Below are 6,127 nucleotides of genomic sequence, written 5' to 3'. Positions count from 1 at the left end.
TTTAATTCACTTATTTATTGATTTATTATCAATAAATAAACAAATAAGTAATATTAAATAAATCCAATCAAATTTATTTAATATTACTTATAATTTATTTATAATAAATCAATAAATAAGTAAGTAAATAAAATTAATTAATATATTAATAATAAAATAAATTATATAGTTCTCAGTCGGTAGAATGCCTGTACCGCTCGGGTCGTTAGACGGACGAATGCCAGTACAACGCCGGTTGCGAGGTGGTATAAATTTTTATCCGGCGGTCGGATCAAATCTTGTACCGCGCCTGTACTGCCGACAGTAGAAAGACTGTACCGAAAGTCGGATCCGACTTTGTACCGCGCCAGCAGACATTCTCATCCGAATCGGTACAGACTGCCTGCACTGGCATTGACTCTCCAATTCAACCGGCGCGGGCGCTAGACGGTTGGACGATCCGGTATTCGTCCGACTTTTCCGCCTGGGTAGTTTTTGTGTATGCTTTTGTTTTTTTTTCATTTAAAAAATATTGTTTGACAAATCGAAAATATGCAGGTATTTTTTTATAATTTATAATAAAAGAATATACCCATTTTATACATAATTTTTATTTCTCAATAACAATATTGTTTTACAAACTCATTTTTTACTATTGGGAAGAAAAACATTAGATATTCCCGTTTCTTAATATTTTTGTAGAAAATTCTCAATTTTCATATATAAGGAAATAATTTGCATCAATTATATTTCTTAGTTTCAATTGTTTTAATAAAATTCAAAGTTTTTTAAAAATTATTTTTTCATAGGAATTAAGATTTTCAAAATTTTCAAATTTAAACCTTTTTGAAATTAATTAACTTTAAAAATATTGTTATAAAACATAAAGATAACGATTTCTTAAATAAAGATCGATTTATTTATGTTTTATAATAATTAAAGAGGATCGAGTGTTAAAATCATTATTTTATATTATAAGAATATTGTTATTATAACTTTTAAAAAATTATTTTCATATTGTATTATTATCTAAAATTTAAACTAAAATTCATTTTCAAATCAAATTTTATTAGAAAATTCTACAAGAATTCAATTATTTAAATACAAAAGTCAATTATTTATTGAATAATTGAATGTTTTTTAAGATTTAATTCTTATAAAGAATTTTGTTAACAAATTTTTAAATAATTTAATTGAATTGAATAATTGAATTGAATAATTAATTAAATATATATTGACAAATTTAATTAATATGATTATTATAATTACAAAAATATTCTTTACGTTCTATTATTTTCAAAATTGCTAATTTTATTTTTAAAAAAGTGAGTGAGAAGTTAGCCGGGCGCGAATTGTTGCTAGTGATATAATTAAACGTTAGGGATTCTTTTAATATCATTGTTTAAACAAGTTGTAAATCCAGATATTCATTACATGAACATTTTGCTTCTTCGTGGAGGAAGCATTATCGATATAAGAATATTTAATTTTTAAATCATTTTTAATACAATTTAACATTTATAAAATAAAGTTCATTCGCCTTAATAGAAAGAATAAAATTCTCTTATACACTAATATGCATCTAAATAATCAAAAAGAATTTTAGTTAAAAAGTAAATTTTTCAACTTTAATTATAATTAATTCTATAAACTTCAATAGAATATATGTATACTTTATATACATGAATCGATTCGTCTTGATGCAAAGAATAAGATTTTTGATTTATTTTTCAATAAATAATAAAATTTTATTGTACAGAAACAAGATTTTAAAAAAATGAATTTTTATTAAAAGTTCAATTTTTTTTGCCTATAATTGGTTTTAATTCTATTAATTTAAATACAATATATAATTTATATATACCAATCGATCCGTCTTGGTGCAAAGAATAAGATTTTATTATATATTCACTTCCATAACCATCTTAAAAAAAAATTTTTGAAAAAAAAATTTTTTTTGAAAAAAGTCAAAAAAAAATTTTTTTTTGAGAATTTTTTAAAGTCTATCAATCCATTTCGAGATATTTTTATGATAAATATACCTGGTAAATTTTAGCCAAATTCGTTAAAACCTCTTCGAGTTATCGTGTTCACAAAAATCGGGATCCACACACACACATACACACATCCATGCATACATCCGGACAATTGTTCAGGGTCTTATATAACATAGTCCTATATAGACGAAAATTTGTTAAAAGAATTTTTAAAAATTTTGTAAATTAAACGACTACAAAGCTTTCTCACGAGGAAGCAAAATTATTTCTATAATAAGAAAGACGTACCTGCTAAATATAATATTGGGGAAAATAATTGAAAAACAATTTTATCAAAAAGAAAATATATTACCGATTGAAATATTTTATTTATACCTTTCGTGCAATGTAAAATTTTAATACTGTATTACATATATATAACGAACAGATGAATTTAATTTTTTGATCTTATTTTTGCTTTTCAGGAGAATTAAATGGATTTCGTGAGTCAAAAACATTTTTTATTAACGGAATCGAGGCCTTCACGTTTCATTCAGACGAAAATCCGGTGCAGCCGCTTCCGGCTGCGGCGCTCTTCAGCTACCACCCGACGACCGGACGTTTTGTCCTCTTTTTTGACAAACGGCGAAGGTGCTGTAAAGGTAAGCACATATACATAATTTAATCTAAAAAAAAAAATATATATATATATATATATGTACGTGAAACATCACAAACATATAGAAAATACTCGCACAGTGAGATGCAATCATGTGTAAGTTGAATATACAGCAAAACTCACAGGGTACGGCACCTGACATGTAATTGGGTCCGAATGATGAGTTAAAACCGCATGAGAGCGGAAATTCTCGTTATTTGTTTGCCTCTTGAAACTTTCTTCTTATATTTCTTATACACTGGAGAAGAAGAAAAAAAACGTAATTTTTCCAAATTTTAATTTGTAGAAAAATATTCCCTGTGTTGTTATTATTATGTTTAATAACTTTTATATCGAATTTTGAATTATCAGTTGTTGGTCAATTGTATGGTTAAGATACAAACACCGCATGTGTCGAGAGAGAGAAAGTTTATATCATGATTATGCAGAAATTATATAAAAGAGAACTTGAAAATTACCGAGTTGTGGAATCGATCAAGGGTGGATAATTGTACTGTATAACAAGAGGTGAATTCTTCAATTGTGCTTTCCAATTACTATTTCATTTTATTAGTAAAACTCATTGGGAGATTAAAAAGGAAAAAAAAATGTTGATGTTGTATTTATTTTTATAGCATACGTATTAATCAACTTTGATACTTCTATCTAATCAAATTGGTTTTTAAAAAATTTATTTTCCTATTTGAAAATTTTACTCTTCGTTATTTCTTTAAGGAATTTACTGATTCGAGAAAGATAAAATGAAAGAATACTGTGGTAACCCTGTTATTTTTTCTTGTCGATTGATTAGAAATTAGTTGTTTCCGATTTCGTGCAGAATATGCATCAGGTGCAGAAATGATACGTAGAGAATTATTCAATAAATAGAACTTTCCACTCTTGTGGAGGCATTAGGCTGACCTTTAAAATCTTCGATTTGACGATAATTTTTGACCGGATATTTAAAAGTGGGGGAAATTTGTATATATATATATATATATATATATATATATATATATATATATATATATATATATATATATATATATATATATATATATATATATATATATATATATATATATAAGTGTTTTGTGGATAGTTAGATCTCGGGGTACATCGCGAAACGCATATCCGGCGCGTTCGGGTCGAACGCTTTTGAAAACTGGAAGTGCATAACTAATTCCCCCCGGAGACCGACGCGGCGATAGTATATCTTGCATAATGTATATATAGAAGGCAATATATACACACAGTACAGCGTCACCTGCTCATTCGTCTTTTAAAACCACATCCTTCCTTCACGTTGATCACGTGCGTGTGGCGTTTCGCGAAAGACATGCGGGCTCAGGAAGAACGTGTGCTACATACGTACATCACGTGCGAGCACTAATATGCTGAGGGCCGTCGTCGGGGATCCCGAACATCCGATCTTTGGATCGCCTTTCATACGGTTTTCATGTACACATACACGGAGACATTTTTATATAAATATATATGTATACAATGCCAAACGAGAATCGCGAGACCAGACTTGCCGGGCTGATGACCTTGTACGATCCTTTAAAGGGACAACACACTGCGAGACCCAAGTCCTCTAGAAACTGGAAGTGGATTTCTTCCGAACATGAGATGTTTGCGAGAGGCTTTATGTATTTATACATGTACGTACGGGCATGCTTTTGTGTTTCTACAATCTACATTCTGTTTATACTCTATACACACCAATACAATGGCCTGACCCCTCTGACCACGCAAAAAAGTGGTCTGTTTAAATCTCTCCAGTCTCCTCTGATTTAAATACACGAAAAAAATAATAAAAATGCTGCGAGACGTATAGAGTAGGAGGCGAAATGCTGTACCCACATGCAATCGTTTTAGACGAAAATTATAAACGTACTTTGGTAATTTAATTTTATGAGCATGCAGACATCTAGTGCTAATTAATATTGTTAACTACTATAACTACTATACTGTTCGATGCTAATAGATATTTTTAACTACGGATTAATATTATTATTAATTACTACTTACTACTATTAACTACTGAAAACATGCAATTGCTTCGGAATTATTTCTAGAGTGCGATTGTTGTTACTCCTCGCGGAATGTCCGAAGTATTTGTAGAGTCGAATTCAAATTGTCCTTTCTAGCTTTCAAAGAAACCCTCCATTGGGAAAATTGCATTCATAGATCTTTCTGAAGATAGATCCATAGATGACTAACTAGTAAAATTCTGCCAAACTAACATCAAGTTTGTCAAGTTTTTACTAGTGCTTTTGTAAAAGCTTCCAACAATTTTGAAGCGTTGGGTTTCAATTGTCTTTCCTAAATTTCAACAAAAACACTTTCTGTAAATAGCGTAGCAGAATAACTTCTTGTCCAGTTTGTAAAAGTTTAGTAGCACTTTAGTAACAGTCTACCAATTAGGTGTCGATGTTAATTCGTCTTTTCTAGTATTAAAACAACACTTTATGCAAATGACTTGTCAGCAAACGTCAATTTTCTCCTTTTTCCTGTAAAAAGTATAATAGTCGATTAGTTTCCTGTAACAAATATAGAATTTGATTGGTTGGTTCCTTTCTTCTGCCGAATTCCAAAAAGTTGCAGAGTTTGTTCTCAAACAAAAACTTACAATTCGTTTTCCGATTCCGTTCTACTTCTGATGTTGCTTTTAGTTAATCCTTTCGATTCTTTTAAAAATCGTAGCTTTTTCCTGTAACAAAAAAAAGGTTTCATTAGAACTTACTCTTTCACTTGATTAAAAGAGACCTACAAAGAAAACCAGCATTTTTCCACATTTTCTTCTCAAACACTTAAGAAAATTGATTCCGAAAATCGGACACGTCCACCTGAAACAAATGTGAAACTATTAGTACTATCATATTCGAAAAAGTTTACCACGCCGATAGAAAGAGGAATTGGTCGCACGAGTCAGTACTCGAAAGCACTAAAGCAGTGTAAATTGCAAACGTTCGACTACTGATAATAAAGGTGCACGCAAGAAACAAACTATCCACATACAGAAAACTAATTCCCTTCACATACACACTATTCACTTACATTTTACACTTTCCTGTCTAACTACTTTCCAAAAAGAAAATTGTCATAAGAATTTACAGCAGCAATAAAATGATCCCAGATTGTTTTCGAATTTTTGACATATCAATATACACAAAAATCCAAATCCATTTAAACATATTATATATTTATAAACACGCCCAAGTAATAAATAACACTACCACACATTTATTTAAGTACCTTAATTTAATAGAACACTTCCTATACACATAAATAACAATCATAAAACGAAGGAAATTTCCCAACTCTCAAAAGAAAATGATTAAAAAAATCCTATACAAGATTCCAAAAAATTTTTCGTATACCAACTATTTGGATTATATTATGCGCAAGCACGTGTCCGTATAATAAAAATTAGGGTGAATGTACTCATAAAATGATCAGAATATACCATAAAATGACCAGGTGTACATTTTCTCACATGTCTTGGAAG

The 6,127-nt window shown here is 29.5% G+C and overlaps 1 long non-coding RNA gene across 1 annotated transcript; it reads right to left on the bottom strand.

Annotated features, from left to right (window-relative positions):
* Positions 1–2,415: 2,415 nt before the first annotated feature.
* On the bottom strand, positions 2,416–5,526 carry LOC122499522. The gene is made up of 3 exons (XR_006301342.1): positions 5,249–5,526; positions 4,648–5,129; positions 2,416–2,609 (listed from the first exon to the last, which is right to left on the bottom strand). It is a non-coding gene; the product is annotated as an uncharacterized LOC122499522 (long non-coding RNA).
* Positions 5,527–6,127: the final 601 nt, after the last annotated feature.

Source organism: Leptopilina heterotoma, unplaced genomic scaffold (assembly GCF_015476425.1).
Source record: "Leptopilina heterotoma isolate Lh14 unplaced genomic scaffold, ASM1547642v1 Lhet_100, whole genome shotgun sequence".
Taxonomy (NCBI): Eukaryota; Metazoa; Arthropoda; class Insecta; order Hymenoptera; family Figitidae; genus Leptopilina; species Leptopilina heterotoma.
This window is presented reverse-complemented; position numbering and strand designations above follow the sequence as displayed.